General features: G+C 47.3%; 1 pseudogene; it reads left to right on the top strand.

Moving 5' to 3' along the window:
• Positions 1-1,881: 1,881 nt before the first annotated feature.
• Positions 1,882-2,682, top strand: LOC105495815 (insulin-like growth factor-binding protein 3 receptor pseudogene; annotated as a pseudogene).
• Positions 2,683-21,215: the final 18,533 nt, after the last annotated feature.

Here is a 21,215-nt window from a genome sequence, read left to right on the forward strand (position 1 = left end):
CACCTCAGCTTCCCAAGTAGCTGGGACCATAGGCATGCGCCACCGTGCCTGGCTAATGTTTTTTTTTAATTTTCGTAGAGACAGCATCTCACTGTGTTGCCCGGAGTGCAGTGGTACAATCATGGCTCACCCAGGCTCAAGCCTCCCGAGTAGCTGGGACTACAGGCATGCACCAGCACACCTGGCTAATTTTTTGATTTTTTTTACACATAGGGGTCTCACTATGTTGCCCAGGCTGGTCTCAAATTCCTGGTCTCAAGTGATCCTCCTTCCTTAGCTGCCCAAAGCACCGGGGTTAAAGACATGAGCCACTGCACCTGGGCCTGTAGCAGTTATTTCCTTCTGCCTCCCACACTGCAACTGGGAGGCAGTGCAGCAGGGAGGGAATGAATCCAGGCCTGTGGGTCACGTAGACCTTGGTATAAATTTTGCCCCATCCCTGATAGGTTTAGGACCACAGGCAAGCAGTGTAAACTCTTTGGGCCTCCGTTTCCTTGCCTGTCAAGTGAAAAATCACATTATTTACTAATCCTTTTTCTTTTTTTTCCCCTGAGATGGTGTCTCACTCTGTCGCCCAGGCTGGAATGCAGTGTTATGATCTTGGCTCACTGCAACCTCTGCCTCCCGGGTTCAAGCAATTCTCCTATCTCAGCCTCCTGAGTAGCTAGGACTACTGGCATGCGCCACCATGCCCGGCTAATTTTTGTGTTTGCAGTAGAGACGGGGTTTCACCATGTTGGCCAGTCTGGTCTTGAACTCCTGACCTTGTGATCTACCTGCCTTGGCCTTCCGAAAGTGCTGGAATTACAAGCGTGAGCCACCGCACCTGGCCATTATTTACTACTTCTTAACTTATTGAGAGAATTAAATGAGATGAGCAAGCATTCAATACATCTAAACTAGAATTGTTACTAAAATTAATTGTTTCATGCTCATATCTCTCCCACTGTACTGAAAGCTCCTGGGAGGGCAAGAATGGTATCATATTCATCTCCCTGTGATAAGCAGTGTGGACTCACTCATTAGGCCCTGTAGGCAGAGTTGTTAGGGCCCAAAATACTTTTAGAAGCCCATAAAAATGTTTTAATTTCTTTTAAAACAAGGGAAAAAATGAAGACAACCTAGCCTGATTAGATTTGTCTTTATAGCAATGCAGTTGTAAAAATATCATTATTGGCTGGGTGCAGTGGCTCACGCCTGTAATCCTAGCACTTTGGGAGATGGAGGTGGGCGGATTATCTGAGGTCGGGAGTTTGAGATCAGCCTGGCTAACATGGAGATACCCCATCTCTACTAAATATACAAAATTAGCTGGGTGTGGTGGTGCTCACCTGTAATCCCAGCTACTCTGGAGGCTGAGGCCGGAGAATCGCTTGAACCTGGGAGGCAGAGGTTGCAGTGAGCCAGGATCGTGCCACTGCACTCCAAACTGGCTAACAGTGAGACTCCGTCTCAAAAAATAAAAATAAAATAAAATTGAAATTAAAATATCATTGTTATTATTATTATTTTAATGGAGGATGTCAGGCCTCTGAGCCCAAGCCTGCACATATACATCCAGATGGCCTGAAGTAACTGAAGAATCACAAAAGAAGTGAAATGGTCTGTTCCTGCCTTAACTGATGATACTACCTTGTGAAATTCCTTCTCCTGGCTCATCCTGGCTCAAAAGCTCCCCCACTGAGCACCTTGTGTCCCCCGCCCCTGCCGGCCAGAGAACAACCCTCTTTGACTGTAATTTTCCACTACCTACCCAAATCCTGTAAAACTGCCCCACCCCTATCTCCCTGTGCTGACTCTCTTTTCAGACTCAGCTCACCTGCACCCAGGTGATTAAAAAACTTTATTGTGGGGGCGCCGGCCTCCGCCCAGCCGGGAGGGGCTCTCTTCGGAGGCTTAGCCCCCTCTGCTCCCCATGGGCAACTGCCAGGCAGGGCACAACCTGCACCTGTGTCTGGCCCACCACCCACCTCTGGTCTGTGCCACTTTGATCCTGCTGCTCCTTGGCCTCTCCGGCCTGGGCCTTGGCAGCTTCCTCCTCACCCACAGGACTGGCCTGCACAGCCCTGACCTCCCCCAGGACTGGGTCTCTTTTTTGAGATCTTTTGGCCAGCTGACCCTGTGTCCCAGGAATGGGACAGTCACAGGGAAGTGGCGAGGGTCTCACGTCATGAGCTTACTGACCACCTTGAACTTCGGAGACAGTCCAGACAGCAACAAGACCCAGACATTCCAGGCCACAGTCCTGGGTAGTCAGAAGGGACTGAAAAGATTTTCTGCAGGACAACTGGTCCTTATCACAGCCAGGGTGACCACAGAAAGGACTGCAGGAACCTGCCCGTATTTTAGTGCTGTTCCAGGAATCCTACCCTCCAGCCAGCCACCCATATCCTGCTCAGAGGAGGGTGCCGGAAATGCTACCCTGAGCCTTAGAATGGGTGAGGAGTGTGTTAGTGTCTGGAGCCACGAAGGCCTTGTGCTGACCAAGCTGCTCACCTCGGAGGAGAGGAGCTGGCTCTGTGTGGCCCCAGGCTGCTGGTCTTGGGCTCCTTCCTGCCTCTCTTCTGTGGCCTTCTCTGCTGTGTCACTGCTACGTGCTTCCACCCACGCCGGGAGTCCCACTGGTCTAGAACCGGGCTCTCAGGGCACCAGCCTAGTTCCCAACTTGTTTCTCAGGTGTGAATCAACTTCTTGGGCCTTTGCTCTGAGTTGGAAAAGGTCTTAGAAAAAGTGAAGAGCTGGAATGTGAGGGAAAATAAAAAGCTTTTTTGCCCCCGCCCCACACAAAAAAAGCTTTATTGCTCACACAAAGCGTGCTTGGTGGTCTCTTCACACAGATGCGCGTGAAAAAGCAACCCACACAGGCTGAGTGCCTAGGGCTCCTGGGGCTCCTGCAAATCGTGAGGCCTTGAGTACAAGGGCCTGGAGTGACACAAATCAGGTTGGAATTCCAGCTCCGCCACTGAGCTCAGAGTGTGACCTGGAGCATTTTCTCTTTCTCTTTTCTGTTTTTTAAAAAAATGGAGACAGGGTCTCGCTATGTTGCACAGGCTGTTCTCAAACTCTTGGGCTCAAGCAAGCCACCTGCCTCGGCCTCCCAAAGTGCTAGAATTATAGGCATGACTACCGCACCTGGCTGATTTTCCTGTTTTTTCATCTGAAGACAGCGTCATTGATAAATCTTGCTTCCCAGGCCACGGGGTGCTACCCGCTTTTGTCTCCTTTTGGTATGTATTTATGCATTCAATGTCTGTCTTTCCCCACTAAGCTGTAAGCTCTGCGAGGGCAAGGAGCCTGTCTTCCTTATTTCCTACCTGTGACATTTACAGTCCTCTTACTGCATGCTATGCATTGTTCTAGCTGCTTCAAATGCATGACATCAGCCATGAAGTGTTTTATCCCATTTTACTAATGAAGAAACTAAGGCTACGTGGTCCAATGACTTGCCCAAAATCGTACCGTAGGAAACGGTAGGGAGATGAGGGTTTGAACCCTAGGACCCACACTCAACCACAGCCTCTGGCTAGGATGCTCAGCCCAGAGCCTGGCAGGCTGAAGCGGGAAAGAAGCAGTTCCAGGAGGGGGCAAATGGCTCAGAGGATGCGGAGTCTGAGACACTGAAATGAAGATTTGTTCCTGGTGGGTGGCTGTGCAACGGAGGAGGCAGCGAGTCAGGAGGAAGAGGTGCTCCTAGCAGACAGGTGTTTTCCATTCATGAAGGAGGAAAAGTTCAGGTCAAGAGAATGATCTGACCACATCAAGCACCATAGGGATTCTCCCCTCATGAGTCACCCCAGGAAGCTGACCAGGTTTGTTTTTTCTGGGGTAGGGGGACTAACAAGCCCAAAGGGGACCCCTGGCGCTCCAGGGCTCTGCAGCCTCCACCAGAACAGGCCAGGCGCTCCTCCACTGGCTCCTCTCCATGTGCCCACTTCATGCTACTCACACATCGAGATATTGGTTGGTTGTTTTTCCACTTGAACTTTAGTTTTTGTAATGGTTATCTTTTCTGGCTACAAAATCACCTACATAGCTTCATCTTAGAAAAAGCGGGGCCGGGCGCGGTGGCTCAAGCCTGTAATCCCAGCACTTTGGGAGGCCGAGACGGGCGGATCACGAGGTCAGGAGATCAAGACCATCCTGGCTAACATGGTGAAACTCCGTCTCTACTAAAAAAAAATAGAAAAAACTAGCCGGGCGAGGTGGCGGGCGCCTGTGGTCCCAGCTACTCGGGAGGCTGAGGCAGGAGAATGGCGTAAACCCGGGAGGTGGAGCTTGCAGTGAGCTGAGATCCGGCCACTGCACTCCAGCCTGGGCAACAGAGCGAGACTCCGTCTCAAAAAGAAAAAGCAGAAAATAGAAATAAACATGCACACAAAATAAACAAGTGAAAGTCCCTCATAATCTCACCCGACGGGAATAACCTGGTTTAATATTTTGGTATGTTTATTTCCAGTCTTTTTGAGAATTCCTGAGAGTCAGGAATTCAGGAGTGACTTACCTGGATGGTTCCGGCTCACGGTCCCTCAGGAAGCTGTAGTCAATCAATTGACAGGGGCTGTGGACTCTGAAGACTTGACTGAGGCTGGAGTGTCTGCACTCAAGGTCACTTACATGACTGTTGGCAGGGAGTTTCAGTTCTCCGCCACACAAACTTCTCTATAGGACGGCTGGAGACATGGCTCTCCACAAACTGAGTGACCCAAGAAGAGAGTGACAGCACCCGAGACTGGAGCTGGTCTTTTTATAACTGAATCTTGAAAGTGATATGCCATCCTTTCTTCTGAATTCCATTTGTTGGAAGTGAGTCTCTAGGTATGTACACCTTTACACATGTGTATACATACATGCATGTATGTATATATATGAGTATGTTTATAAATATGTTTATATATAATATAAATATATAAATTATATATAAAATATAAATGTATATTACATATATACTGCATAATATATAAGCAAATTTACGTATTTCCACTTATGATTTTGTTTTTTTTTTTTGAGATGGAGTCTCGCTCTGTCACCCAGGCTGGAGTGCAGTGGTGTGATCTTGGCTGATTGTAACCTCGGCCTCCTGAGTTCAAGCAGTTCTCCTGCCTTAGCCTCCCGAGTAGCTGGGACTACAGGCATGCACCACCACGCCCAGCTAATTTTTGTATTTCTGGTAGAGACAGGGTTTCACCATACTGGCCAGGCTGGTCTTGAACTCCTGACCTCAAGTGATTCACCAGCCTCAGCCTCACAGAGTGCTGGGATTACAGGTGTGAGCCACCACACCTGGACTCACTCATGATTTTTTTACTTTACGAAGTTGCAAAAGTGATATGTATCCATTACACTCCTTGACTTATGGCAGGGTTATATCTATATAAACCCATCGCAAATTGAAAATATAACTCAAAAGTTTGACTTAAGATATTTTCCATTTATGATGGGTTTATCATGACACAACCCCATTATAAGTCATGGAGTACTTCTACACACACACACACACACACACATTTCTTATTGGTTCCATTCCTCTGGAGAACCCTGACTCATACATCATTATGGAAATGGTTGAACACAGGATGGTTCATATAAACCATGGTTGTTGCAAGGGTTAATTCCAGCAGGCCTGGAATTGACATAGACTGATTTACCGAAATAAAAGCTATTCCTGTACAGCACTGAGCCCTGGTCGAGGCATTAAAGATACCGATTAATAGTGCTGTTTCATAACCATGAGTCTGAGGGATTTCAACGTGGTTTGTATGGGCTTATCAGCAGTATTTATTTTTATTTTTACTTTGTTCAGCATTGTGTATTGATAACAGTGAGATTGATGATTTGTTCCTGGTCTTGGTGAGACCCCTGGAGGACTGTGCTTTTGGGACTGGTGACACAGCAAGGAACATGCCTACATGAGCAGCAGGGTATATGACACCCTGGTGGAAACTCCAGCTTGGGCCTCCCAGTTCTGAGGTGTTCCATGACACACGGGTGACTCTAGAGAGAAGGTATGTCTTGCGTGGCTCTTCCAGAGGTGAACCAATTGGAGCCTGCACCTGGCCTCTCTGGATCCCTTGATGTCTTACTTAACTGCTGTTGCTGCATTAAATGAATACTTTTGCTGCAATAAGCAGTAGTTTTGTAAGCATTGTCAACTTGAATCCTGTGAATCTTCTTTAGCAATCAAACCCTGCCTAATGACCACTGTTAGTGCACGTAGGATGTAAGCAGCCCTGGTTTTCTTTTTTTAAAAAATAGAGACAGGGATTTACTATGTTGTCCCGGTTTTTAAAAAGGTTTAGATCTACACAAATAGCCTGGGAAAAGGTTTATAATGTAAGTGAAATGAGTAATTTGCAAACTAAGAGGTAAAACATAATTTCATCTTTATTTCTTTTAAATGTGTGATGCCGTATGTGTGTGTGTGTGTGTGTGTGTGTGTGTGTGTGTCTATCTAGATGTATTTGTAGAAAATTGGGATAAAACAAAGAAGTGTAAAGAAGTGTGCACCCTAAATCATAAATGAGGGTTACCTTGTTGTGGGGTATGTGAAGTGAAGGAATAGAATGGGCTGGAAAGTCTACTGCTCCGGTTTGAATGTTTTTGTCCTCTCCGAAATTCATGTTGAAATTTAATCCCCTATGCAACAGTATTAAGAAGTGTGGCCTTTAGGAGGTGATTGAGGCATGAGAGCTCTGCCCTCATGAATGGGATTAAATGCTCTCATAGAAGGGTGTGATAGAGGGAGTTTGCCCCCCTTCCAGTCACTCTGTCCCTTCCACCATGTGAGGACACAGTGTTTCTCTCTTCTGGTGGACAGAGCAACAAGGCGTCATCTTGGAAGCAGAGACAGGGCCTCACCAGACACTGAACCTGCCGCCATCTTGGAAGCAGAGACAGGCCCTCACCAGACACTGAACCTGCCGCCATCTTGGAAGCAGAGACAGGGCCTCACCAGACACTGAACCTGCCGCCATCTTGGAAGCAGAGACAGGCCCTCACCAGACACTGAACCTGTCGCCATCTTGGAAGCAGAGACAGGCCCTCACCAGACACTGAACCTGCCAGCAACTTGATTTTAGATTTTCCAGCCTCCAGAAATGTGAGAAATAAATTTCTGTTATTTATAAATTACGAAGTCTGTAGTATTCTGTTGTAGAGGTACAAACAGACTAAGAAATTGGTACCAGAGAAGTAGGCCTGTTGCTATAACCAATATCTTGAAATATGGAAGTGGCTTTGGAACTGGTTAAGGCGTAGAGGCTGGAATAGTTTTCAGGCACATGCTGGAAAAAGCCTGTATTATCATGACCAGAATGTTAAGGGAGATTCCAATGAGAGCTCTGAAGAGGAAAATTGTAGAGACAGCCTCAGTGTTAGGGATTATCTAAATGGTTGTGAACAGAAGGCTGGTATTCTAGAAAAAGCCAATCTGATGAAGTCTTAGATGAAAACGAGAAATATCTTATCAGAAGTTGGAGGAAAGACTATCCTTGTTATAAAGCAGCAAAAACTTGACTGAATTGTATCTGTGTCCTACTGCTTGGTGGAAAGCAGAATTTAAGATCAATGAACTAGCATATTTAGCAGAAGAAATACCAAAGCAAAGTGTTCAGGGTGTGGATGGCTTCTCTTAAGTGTTCATGGTAACATGCGAGAAGAGAAATAATTTAAAGATGGATTTTTTTTTTTTAAACGGAATCTCCCTCTGTCACCCAGGCTGGAGTGTAGTGGCACGATCTTGGCTCACTGCAACCTCTGCCTCCTGGGTTCAAGTGATTATTCTGCCTCAGCCTCCTGAGTAGCTGGGACTACAGGTGCGCATGCCCAGCTAATTTTTGTATTTTTAGTAGAGACGGGGTTTCACCGTATTGGCCAGGCTGGTCTCAAACTCCTGACCTTGTGATCTGCCCGTCTCGGCCTCCCAAAGTGCTGGGATTATAGGCGTGTGCCCCCACGCCCAGCTTAGAGACAGAATTTTTAATTAAAAGGGAAGCCGAATGATTTGGAAAATTCTCAGCCTGGCCATGTAAAGAATAAAAAAGCATGTTAAGAGAGAAAGCCAACGGTGTGGCCAAGTGACCACAGATTAGTAAATCTGTTAATCTGTTGATAAACAGGTTAGTATAGATTGAAGGAAGCTGGATGATGCTGTTCACCAAGATGATGGAAGAATAACCCTGAAAGCATTTCTGAGATCTCGGAGACTGCCCCACCCATCACAGTCAGGGCACTGAGGGCAAATTAATATCAAGGGAGGGGCCCAGGTCCCCTGTGGGACTTGGGACCCTGGGGATCCCAGTCCAGGGCCTCCTCAAGTCTCTGCTATGTGTATTCTGGCACGGTGCTCCTTGGTAGCCCCAGCTGTGGCTCAGGTGGGCTCAGGTGTGGCTGAAGCCACCACTCCAGAGGACACAAGTGGCGAACTTTGGCGGCTTACATGTGGTGCTAACTCCACAGGCATGCTGTGATGAGCTGCAGGGGCAGGGCTACCTCCACCTGGATTTCAAGGGATGCCTCAGAAAGCCTCAGGGCCCAGGCAAAGAAATGACACAGGGAAGGGGCTGCTGTGGAGAGTCCCCACCAGGGCAATTCCTAGTGGAGTCCTGGGAGCAGGGCCACTCTTGAGACCTCAGAACAGTAGAGCCTCAGGAGTGCAGCCCCAGCCCGGGAGCACCAGTGGCAGGCTACTAACCCCCAAGAGGCGTATCCACCTTGTTTCATGTGATTAAAAAGAAGAAATGGGATCATAGGCCTTTCCAAAATAATTAGTAGACTTTATTTATTCATTTATTGAGGCGGAGTCTCACTCTGTCACCCAGGCTAAAGTGCGGTGGCATGATCTTGGCTCACTGCAACCTCCACCTCCCAGATTCAAGTGATTCTCGTGCTTCAGATACCCAAATAGCTAGGACCACAGGCTCCCACCACCATGCCTAATTTTTGTATTTTTGATAGAGATGGGGTTTTGTCATGTTGACCAGGCTGCTCTCAAACTCCTGACCTCAAGTGATCCACTCTCCTTGGCCTCCCAAGGTGCTGGGATACAGGCCTGAGCCACTGTGTCTGGTCAATAGACTTTAATTTTTAGTTTCACAGAAAAGTTGAGTATAGTTACAGTTTCTATATACTCCCTCTTCTCCACACTGCCTCACCCTGTGTATCACCTCCCTGACAGTTTCCCTTATTATTAAGAACTTACATTAGTGTAGTACACTTATTACAATTGATAAACCAAAATGATACATTGTTATTAACAAAAATCTACAGTTTAAATTAAGGATCATTCTTTGGTTGTATAGTTCTATGGGTTTTGACAGATGCATAATGTCATGTACCTATCATTACAGTATCATATGGAAATGTTTCACCACCCTAATAATCCCCTGTGCTGCACCTGTTACTCCCTCTCTCCTCCCTGCAGCGCTGGCAACCATAGATCTTTTGATGATCTCCCTCCTTTGCCTTCTCCAGAATGTCATATGGTTGAAATCATGCAGTATTTTCAGACTGGCTTCCTTCACTTAGCAAAATATATTTAAGGTTCCTCCGTGTCTTTTCATGGATTGACAGCTCATTTCTTTTTACTGCTAAATAATATTCCACCATTTGAATATATCATAATTTATCCATTCACCTATTGAAAGACATCTTGGTTTCTTCCACTTTGGGGTGATTATGAAAAAAGCTGCTATCAACTTTTATGTGAACATAAGTTTTCAATTCATTTGGGTAAATAACAAGACATGTGCTTGATAGATTATGTGGTAAGAGTAGGTTTGGCTTCGTGAGAAATTGCTAAACTGTCTTCCAAAGTGTCTGCACCAGTTTTGCATTTGCACCAGCAGTGAAGGAGAGTTCCTGTTGCTCCACATCCTGCCCATCATTTGGTGTTCTCTGTGTTTTGGATTTCAGCCACTCTAATAGGTGTGTGCAGGTAGTTCATTGTTTTAATTTGTAATTGCCTAATGGCATATGATGTTGAGCATCTTTTCATGTGCTTATCTGCCATTTGCGTATCTTTGAGGTGTCAGTTCAGATCTTCTGCCCATGTTTTAATTGGGTTGTTTGGTTTCTTATTGTTGAGTTGTAAGAGTTCTTTGTATATTTTAGTTATAAGACCTTTATCAGATATGTGTTTTACAAATAGTTTCTTCCAGTCTGTGGCTTTTCTTTCCATTCTCTTGATTATAGGTCATTTTTAAAAACCCTTCTGTGCTTTTCAAGTAAATGTTTAGATTTAAAAAAAGAAGGTAAACAGGAATGACTTCTCTAAGTTTAGCCACCCCTGCTGGCTAGATTTCTAGCATACATTTCCTAGTAAGGAGGAATTGGCTGCAAAATGAAATCCACACCTCTGTGTTATACTTGTGAACAGCTTTTCTATTTATGTAACTAATTTAGTCAATCTCATTGTTTATCTATCAGTTTATGATGAAAGAAAATCCCGCTTTTGGCAAGTCCGAATGAAAGAACTGCAGTCCTGTGCGTGGGAGGGCTAGAAACTCTAAGGCCCCACGTGGATCATCTGCTCCTTGTAGAGGAGCCCAGTCAGGGATGGGGGTTGACTGCAGGGGCCGCCGACCCCTCCACGCACCCGATACAGAGCAGGGTCTGGCCCACTCGACCAGGCATTGACCCGAAAAGCCCTTCCCTAAGAAGCTGAATGTTTCACTCATGCCTGTTTCATGAGCCCCAGGAACTGTGGCCTTGGACTGCCCTCACAGTTCCCTTCCTTTCTAATGAGGGAAAGGGTGTCTCTGGAGCCTGGGCTAGAGGCCGCTTTAGAAATGCAAAGGTTTCAGCTACTTGAAGGGAATGCATTTGAGGGAAGTCTCTTCTGGTTTCTTCTGTGCCTTCAAAGAGGAACAGAGCTTTTTCAGAAACTCTGCATAAAGTCAGTGAGTTCAGACGCTCAAGTCCTTGGGCCCCGAGGAGATTTCTTCTCAGGTGGTGTTATGCAAATAGAAGGGTGGACTAAGTCTTTATTTCAAGAAAAGAAAGTCAGAGGAGAATAATTATACCTTTCACATTTGGGCTATAAATACTGCAGTGAATAGGGCTGGAAGAGAAGGATTTGGGGGTTAGGGGGAGCTGAATCCGCAAAGCCTGTGACTAGCTTTTCAGGATTTCTGCTTTCAGGAAGGGCAGTCAGGCTGGGATGGAGTGTAATGGCACCAACTAGAAAAGCCTCCCAGTGGCTGGGCACGCTGGCTCATGCCTGTAATCCCAGCACTTTGGGAGGCCAAGGCAGTCATATCACCTGAGGTCAGCAGTTCGAGACAAGCCTGGCCAACATGGCAAAATTCCATCTCTACTAAAAATACAAAAATTAGCCGGGCGTAGCGGTGAGTGCCTGGTGTCCCAGCTACTGGGGAGGTTGAGGCTGAGGCAGGAGAATCACTAGAAACCAGGAGGCGGAGGTTGCAGTGAATGGAGATGGCACCACTGCACTCCAGCCTGGGCAATGGAGTGAGACTCTGTCTCAAAATAAAAAATAAAAAATAAAAATTAAATTAAAAAAGAGCCTCCCTGAGGATGAGGCCACCACTGCAGTGACGGCCTCTTGGTCACCTGAAAGAGGCAACTGTGAGATGGCCAAGAAGGAAGCGGTTCACGCGCTGTTGAGCTGACCACTGGGGTCGGGGTGGGGGAGGCCCGGACTGCCATCAAAAGACGAAAACGTTGACATGCATGAGAGCGACCCTCGGGGGAACAGAATAAGATGGTCACCAAACCCCGACATACACCCAGCTGGGGTGGGGCTTTATTTCACCTCAGAAGGAAATTTACCCGAGTTTAGGTCGAAGTCTCTTCCTTGTCACCCCAGACCTGCCCCAGTCCAGCACTGACCACAGGGACCTGTCTTCCTCCCCGAGAGACTGTGTCCTCCCTGAAGGCAGGGATTTTGTTGGGTCTATATTTGCCTTCCAGCCTGGAAGGGGCTCAGTTACTTTCACTTTCAGTTGAGTTAAGTCCAGTGGTGCCAGCTGTGTGATGCTGGACAAGTCTCTTATCTAAGCCTCAGTTTCTTCAACAACAAATATTAATATAAGACTCACCTCAGGAGAACCCAGCATATGGTTGGTACTCAATAAAAACTAGTACCTGTCCCTTAGTTCCCAGGGAAGCCATCCTCTTAGCTGTAATTATGCAGTTTCTTTTTCACAGCCAGGTAATATGAGCCCATAAACCTTTACAATCATCATCTACCCTTTAGCCTAGAAAACAATGTATCAGGATATTAGAATTAAAGTGTTGTGGCTTTTTTGGTTGTTTGTTTGTTTGTTTTTTGAGACAGAGTCTCACTCTGCGGCTCAGGCTGGAGTGCGGTGGCGCTATCTCAGCTCACTGCAACCTCCACCGCCGCAGGTTCAAGTGATTCTCCTGCCTCAGCCTCAGCCTCCCCAGTAGCTGGGACTATAGGTGCCTGCCACCATGTCCAGCTAATTTTTGTACTTTTTGTAGAGGCAGGGTTTCACCATATTGGCCAGGCTGGTTTCAAACTCCTGACCTCAAATGATCCACCCACCTCGGCCTCCCGAAGTGTTGGGATTACAGGCGTGAGCGACAGGGCCTGGCCAAGAATTAAAGTTTTGATGGAGACATCAAGGCTTAGATGTGAAGCCAGATCACCACCTGCAGACTGTACACATTTCAAACAACTTATTACAAAACGATTGGACTCTTCCGCAGTTTGAGGAGATAAGAAGGGCTCCAAGTACAAAGGTTGGGGGGACATTTGTAGAGCAATTTTTTTTGAGAGAGCCCTTGCGGTGCTGAGTCCCTGCCTGCCTTCAGGCAGGAGGGAGGGGCTGCTGCCTCCTCTTCTGGAGCCCTGCGAGAAGACTTCCATGGAACCATGTAAAGAAGTGGTTGTGCTGGGCTGTCTGTATATCCTGCATGTCTCTGGGCAAGGTACAGAAAATGGGATGCCAAGGGCTTCCCAAAGCCAACCCTGGACTGTCTTGGGTTCTGTCTAGTAGCGCCATGTGGAGGATGCTGGGATGTACCAGCAAGATGTTAGAAGTGAGAGCAGTCTCCTGGGACATACGGGAAAAAGGTCCCTGAAGATAGAAGCCTCAAAAGAACTCACAAAAGCACCTATGAAAGAAAGGATCAGTTTGAATATATGCCAAGCCCAGTGCACCCAAAGCCAGCTCAGAATCCTAACAGGTCAATGTCATGAGGCCATTCCTGCATCCTTGCCACTGCTCTCACCGCCTGCTCCATCCTTGGGAGAGGTCAGAAACTGGCCAGCCAGCTTGGGAGGGAGGAAGGGAAGAAGGAAAGAGGAGGAGATGGGCAAGGGGAGAAATAAAGAAGAGATAGTCGGTTCTCCCTGCCCCACTGCAGGCCACCAGCCTGCTGCAGGCCTGAGCTGGGGATGGGGGGAAGATTCGAACATTAAATAAAACCTGTGATTTTGAGTCTCTCTTAGACTGGAGCTTCTAATTAATAAATTGTGCTTAGTATGGCAGAGGACTGTCTGCAGAAAAGCAGACAGAGTGAGCAGAAAAGTTGCTAGAACTTTCATCTGGGGCAAGGAAAGGTGATCCTTATTGGGTACATTTCGAAGTAGGAAATGACATATAAAGTTTATTTTAATTTATCGTGAGTTGTGCATTTGAAATAGCCAACCTTATGGACCATGGATACCTCTAGCTCTACTGGGTTTGCTAGGTTACAAGGCGTGCGTGGCAGAGCAGTTTGTACGGAAGCCTGGATCTGCAGAGCCCTTCCTTGCTCTAGGCCCCACTCAAAACTGGCAGGTTGGCCAGGCACAGTGGCTCATGCCTATAACCCCAATACTTTGGGAAGCTGAGGCGGGGGGGATCACTGGAGCCCGGGAGTTTAAGACCAGCCTGGGCAACATGGCAAGACCCTGTTTCTACAAAAAATATCAGCCAGGTGTGATGGTGTCCACCTGTGGTCGCAGCTGCTCAGAAGGCTGAGGCAGGAGGATTACTTGAACCCAGGAAGTCGAGGCTGCTGTGAGCCAGGTCCACACCACGGCACTCCAGCCTGGGCAACAGAGTGAGACCCTGTCTGAAAACAAAACAAAACAAAAAAACAAAACAAAAAACACTGGCAGCTTTCCAAGGCACTGAAAAGGACTCCTCCTTAATGTGGTAAATATGCTGCTTCCAAAATCCAAAGAGGTCCGCTGGGCCCGTGCCTCTTTCTTAGTGATAGGGAGTAAAGTGCAATAACCTGCCCTTTATTTTGAATGAGATGCTTCAGAATGCCTCAGACGCTGCACCACTGTAAACATCCTCAGCGTGGCAGGCCCAGAACCCTCATGAGGCCTCCTTGCCCGCATCTCGTGCTCGTGTGCCACTAGGGCCTCTGGAGCGCTTGCAGCTGCTGCCCTGTGGGTCTGATTAGCACAATGCACCACGCAATGGGAGCAGGATTCTGTGGAATGTCAAGGAGATCAAAGCTCCCATGGATTACACAATGTGGGGCAGTAGGAGAGTCACAAATCCTCCACCTGGAGAATAAAAGGGAAAAACATTGATTCACTGTCTCTGCCTCCCGCCTCTCAATTAGTCAAGGGAGGCCCTACAGACATTAACTCCCCAAATTTCCAGGTTTCCATATGGGCAAGTGCCAAGGAGGCAGCCACGGAGGCCCCCCAGGACAGGAAGTGGGAGGTACAGGGTGTGCAGCTGTAGGGAGGCTTTGTCAGGTTACACCTGTGTAAAGTTGCTCACCTGTTCAGAGCTGGTCATGCAACAGAGTCAGAGGATTTTAAGTGGAGCAGAACAGGTGACCACCCAGGGGCGTACCCTCCTTCAGAGAGGTAGAGGCTGACACGAACATGTAATTACTTTGTGAATGTTCCAAAGCATTAGTAGTTGCTTCTTTAGGAATCACCCACAGAGTCGGTTTAGGAGCTAAACAAAAAAAAAAAAATCAGTCTCAGGCCAGGCACGGTGGCTCATGCCAGTAATCCCAGCATTTTGGGAGGCCAAGGCGGGCAGTTCGCCTGAGGTCAGGAGTTCGAGACCAGCCTGGCCAATATGGTGAAACCCCGTCTCTACTAAAAATACAAAAATTAGCCAGGCGTGGTGGCACACGGCTGTAGTCCCAGCTACTCGGGAGGCTGAGGCAGGAGAATCTCTTGAACCCAGGAGGCAGAGGTTGCAGTGAGCCAAGATCGTGCCACGGCACTCCAGCCTGGGCGAAAGAGGGAGACTTCATCTAAAAAAAAAAAAAAAAAAAAAAAAAAAAAAATCAGTCTCTCACAATATTTAGTTTTTAAAGCCAAAACAGTATGTCCACCTTACCTAACCTCCTTATTAACCATAAGCTAGCTATTTCCAAAGAACAAAGATACACTGGTATGATGAACAAGCTCATTTCAGAATTTCAGAACTGTAATATAAAGGAATAGGACCTGCATCAATCTCATTACTTTGCATTTAATGTGTGTCCGCTTGTGTCTGTGAATACACGTATTTGTGTATCTACATGTGTGTCTGTTTGGTGTGCATGTAACTATGCTTGTGTCTCCATCATATCACATATCTGTGAGTTTGTGTGTAAGTCTGTAGATTGTATGTCTGTGGATAGTGTGTGTTGACCTTCTGCTATGTGCCAACCACTGTGACGAGCACTAGGGATGCACCACACAGGAACTCCATCCTCATGGCACTTAAATGGGAAATAGTCTATCTTGCCTAGTAGTGAGAAGGGTCATATTAGGTTGGTGCAAACGTAATTGCGGTTCTTGCCATTAAAAGTAAACATCCTCAGCGTGGCAGGCCCAGAACCCTCATGAGGCCTCCTTGCCCGCATCTCGTGCTCGTGTGCCACTAGGGCCTCTGGAGCGCTTGCAGCTGCTGCCCTGTGGGTCTGATTAGCACAATGCACCACGCAACAGGAGCAGGATTCTGTGGAATGTCAAGGAGATCAAAGCTCCCATGGATTACACAATGTGGGGCAGTAGGAGAGTCACAAATCCTCCACCTGGAGAATTAGGTGAGGCGGACGTGCTGTTTTGGCTTTAAAAACTAATGGCAAAAACCACAATTACGTTTGCACCAACCTAATAGTTAAGAACCTTCAATTCTGAATATCCCACTGTGGCGAGCAGAATAATCTCCTCTCAAAGATGTCCACCTTCTAATCCCTGTAACCTATGACTATGTCACGTGGTCAGGGGGAATTAAGGTTGCAGGTAGAATTAGGGTTGCTAATGAGCACACATTAAAATAAGGAGATTATCTGGATTAGCGGGGTGGGCCCAATGTGGTCACAATAGCCCTTAAAAGATGGCATAGGGAAGGTTGGGCACAGTGGCTCATGCCTATAATCCCAGCACTTTGGGAGGCCGAGGCGGGTGGATCACCTGAGGTCAGGAGTTCGAGACCAGTCTGGCCAACATAGTGAAACCCCATCTCTACTAAAAATACAAAGAATTAGCTGTGTGTGATGATGGGCACCTGTAATCCCAGCTACTCGGGAGGCTGAGGCAGGAGAATCCCTTGAACCCGGGAGGCGGAGTTTGCAGTGAGCTGAGATCGTGCCATTGTCCTCCAGCCTGGGCAACACGAGCAAAACTCTGTCTCAAAACACAAACAAACAAAAAAAGATGGAGGAGGGAGGGAAGAGGGAGGCAGGGAGTCAGTGTCATAGCAGTGGGTGAGAAAGATGTGTGGCCATTGGTGGCTTTGAAGGTAGAATGCGGGCAGCCTCCAAAACCTGGAAAAAGCAAGAAAGTGGATTTTCCCCAAGAGCCTCCAAAAAGAACGCAGTCCTGCCGACACCTTGATTCTAGCCCAGTAAGAAGCATTTTGGGCTTTGGACATCCAGAACTGTAAGACAAAATTTGTGTTGTTTTAAGGGATTAAATCTGTGATAGTTTATTATGGCAGCAATAGAAAATGAACATACCTGTCAAAACTGGGTTCTGTCTTCAAAGGCTTCCCCTTTGCTCACCGTCCAGTCCACAGCTCCTCTTACAGGCGCAGTACAGTTGGCTTTCGAGTAGGGCTTGGATTGAAAAGTCAGCAGGTAAGGAAGAAGTCTATCGTCCAGACGAACCTTGAACACGCCCTACTTGCCCCTCCCGTAGAGAGCAGGGACCAGGATCCACTGAGTGCAGAGCAGAGCAACACTCCTTAAGGTGTCCTCACCCCCGGGGACCCTCCCCCAGGGCTCAACCAGCTAACCTCTTTCCACCCTTTGAACTGTCTCTCTCTCTCTTCAGGCATATAATTAAATTTGCATAAATTCAAATTGCAGCATATGCTGCAATTCCATTGTAATTTCAGATTTGTTTTTATTTTCCTGCGTTTGCTAAGGAAATAATAAAAACAAAACCATCTATTTGTATTGTGGCTTGTTCTCTTTTATTGCAAAATATATCAAGCATACAGAGGAGTGTGAAGAAGACAGCCCTCATCTGTGCATACATCACCCACCTCTGAAAAATCCTAATGTCATTCTACATTTGATGGGGATTTTTAAAAAACAAATGAAATGTTATGTGTAGAGTTGAAGTTGAAATCCAGCGTCCTACTTACCCTTGCTGTGATCCCTAGTTCCCTCCTCTCCCCAGCCCTCCCAAGAGCACTCCCTATGACTGATTGTGATATTGACAGCATTCTTGTGCAGGCTTTTATACCCAGATCTGTGTGTAGCCATAAACAACAAAGTATCAACGTATACATTTAGTTAGAAATATGACATTAGTGGTATCCTCGTGCAGTTCACTCCCCTACCCTCCATCTCAACAGTAGGTTTCTGAGATTTATCCACATTGATACATACAACTCTGGTTCATTCTTTTTACCTGTTGAGTAATATTCAATTTTAGGAAAATACCACAATTTATTTGTTCTTATGTCATTTGGTTGTTGTCAACTTTTTTTAAAAATACAAACAAAGCATCAGTGAACATTCTCGCACATTTCCTTTTGCCCCTGTGCTAGAGTTCCTTCCAAGATTAGGGAGGAAAGCTGCTAGGTCAAAGGATGTGTTTAGCTTTAGTGTTACTGGTTATTTCCAAATTGCTTTGCACAGTTTCTCACTGGCAGGATATGTAAATTTCCTTTAATCCTTTTGTGTGCGCGCGCGTGTGTGTGTGTGTGTGTATATATATATATATATATATATATATATTTTTTTTTTTTTTTTTTTTTAGATGGAGTCTAGCTCTGTCACCCAGGCTGGAGTGCAGTGGCGCGATCTCGGCTCACTGCAACCTCCACCTCCCGGGTTCAAGTGATTCTCCTGCCTCAGCCTCCCGAGTACCTGAGACTACAGGCGCGTGCCACCACACCCGGCTAATTTTTTGTATTATTAGTAGAGACAGGTTTTCACTGTGTTAGCCAGGGTGGTCTCGATCTCCTGACCCTGTGATCCGCCCGCCTCAGCCTCCCAACCTTTACTCCATATTCTTACCAACACATACTTGTTTCTGCCCATCTGATGGCTAAAGTGTCTTGTCTTTCTCAGGCCATGGTTGCATTCATCAACTCGATTGATTCTCATAGGAACCCTGGGCAGAGGTGGCACAGGTCTTATTTATGACCACCTGGCAGGAGGGCACATTGAGGCCCAGGGAGGGAATGATGCATCCAGCATGGCTAGTTGTGACCAGTCAGGAGCTGAACAGATCCAGGAGTCTGGGATCTCAGGCATTCGTTACACCATAGGGACCACGTACAGGGTCAGAACACAAACTTGGCAGCCCATCTTTAGAGAATAAAACATATTTAAATAACTGTACTATGTAAATATCAACAACTATCCACGCTAACAGAGGACAAAATAATTACCATTTTAGGGGAGTTTATTTCACAAAACACTTCGTATATCCATTCCTCTTTTGATCCTGATAACTCCATAGAAAGACTTGGATTGTTACTGTTCCCACTTCACAGATAAGAAAAATGAGGCTCACACCTAGTCAATAGATTACATCATGAACCCGTTTGCCTTTAAGGTGTGTTTTCTGTACACACCCTTGGAGATGGTTTGCCTGAGGGTTGGGAATGCTTGATATGCGCTGTGAGCACGTGTGGGTCTGTGCCATCTCTCCCGGCTTCCTGCACAAGCTCCCTGGCAACTGAGGTCACACCACAAACATATTTTTCCTCTCATGGGGAGGCTCAGTCTCAGGTTTTATGCACCTGAAGTCAGACTGGCAATAACACCTTGGCTCTGCCACCTAACACCTGTGACCTTGGGCAAGTTACCTCTTCTGTGTGCCTCAGTTTTCTCATCTGTAATGTTGGGATGCTAGTACCTACCTCCCAGCCAGGCTGCACAAAGCAGCTGAGGTCACACATGCACAGTGGCAGGTGCCCAGAACAAACTCAAATGCTGGCTCTTGCAATGAAGCCTATAATTGTGACTTCTGGCCACAGGAGTGGCCAGTGGTCCTGGTGAGGAAGGCTCCGCACAGCACAAGTCACTGGTGTGGTGACTTTGAAAGACAGTGCACCTGCTGTCAAAAAGGCTAAGGAGGCTGTATTTTGGAGATGCCAGCTCCTGGTGGCCAAGCACAGGACCAGGGGAGCCACAGCCAGTGGCACGTGGCAGTCCTGCAAGAACATCCACTAGGTCACTGGAGGGGCCCTGGTAAGTCCACTTCATTTTTCTCATCGCTTGAAAAATATCAAAGAATTACAGCGCAAGGGGTTCTTGACACAGAACTGCCTCACCTGCATCGTCCGGACCAACAGCATCAAGACCCCCGAGTCAGAAGGCAACGCGCTGCCACAACCCTCTGCCACAGCTGACAGTGAGGGGACCAGGTCCTGTTTCTAGGGCGGGGTGCAGCGGAGTCCACGACAAGTGTGTTGAGTGGAGAGAAACTGAGGAGTGAGCGAGGGAGGGACCACAGGTGTGTCAATCACCATTCTCCACTTCTGCCCATCCCAGAAGGTCTCGTCCACGATTTGGGAAGCAACCCAGGTTCACTGCTGTTCTTGACACGAGTCATCACCAGCAACTAGTTATCCTAAGTCCATCAATGGAGGAGAAAGAGCACATGATTAGAATGCAGGAGTCAAGTTTAGTTGGGTAAACTGTAGCCTTTGCAAGCTTCAGTATACAAGGGAGCTAAAAACACCTCTCCCGCCTTCCTCACGCATGCCTTGAGAACTGCCGAGTGCCAGCTACACAGCAGGCACTGAGTGAATGCCACTGAGCTGCTCCGGCTCTGGGTGGCAGGGATTCAGCTGTGGGGGTGAGGGGGTGAGGAAGCCGTCCACACCCTTCCCCGGGTCAGGCACACATTGACCAGAGTAGGTGGTTCACTCTGTGATCATGGGACAACCTGAAACTCCATCCAGCCTTCCCAGAAACCACGAGGACAATCATAGCGGGTTGGTGACAGGAGGAAAGTCACAGGCCTCTGGAGGTAGAGTTAAACACCAGCTCTGTCCCTTGCTAGCTGGGTGACCTTGGATAAGTCGCTTACCTTCCCTGAGCCTCGGTTAAATCGTCTGTAAAACGGCAAGAATCATGCCTATTTTGTGCTGTTGTGAGAAGGGAAGAGACTATGTCTGCTTGTCACAAAATAAGTCTTCAACAAATGGTGGCTGCGAGTTTAATATCCCTGGGCCTCTAATTCGCCATCTGTGAAATGGGGACAAGTGTTGCTCCCTGGCAAGGCTGCCATGAAGACGAAATGAGACAATGTATGGAGCAAGCACAGGATTCACTCCTTACTGAAGGCCCCAAGAGGGCAAGACTCAGGTCTGTTTCATCCTCCAGTGAATTCTCAGGGCCTGGCACACAAAACAGGCCCTCAGAAAACACCTGCAGAGTGAGTGAACACACGGACTGCTCTCAGAATAGTAACTGCAGGTGGCTTAATGTCTCTGAGCCTTAGCTTCCTCATCTGTGAAATAGGAGAGCTGTCGTGAGAGCAAAAGGGCCTACAGCAGAGGTGCCAAACAGTCTCTGACTCTGAGAGGGCCTTGCACCCATTCCCCAGGCAGACACCACGCAAGGCGGCTGTGTACGTAAGAGCAATGTTTACTGAGCGATACAGGACTGAGTACTATGAAGGGTTTACAAGGATGGAAATGCACCCCGCCCCCGCCCTGGCCACCCCCGACACCCAGAGACTACAGTACTTAGGAGTTACACACAACGGCCGTAACTGGTGGCTATCTGTTCATAACAAACAAACCATAGCATATTTATACTGTATCACATCGAGTGATTATAGAAATCCATATATATATTGCTTGTAT

The sequence above is a fragment of the Macaca nemestrina genome, chromosome 7 (genome assembly GCF_043159975.1).
Source record: "Macaca nemestrina isolate mMacNem1 chromosome 7, mMacNem.hap1, whole genome shotgun sequence".
Lineage (NCBI taxonomy): Eukaryota > Metazoa > Chordata > Mammalia > Primates > Cercopithecidae > Macaca > Macaca nemestrina.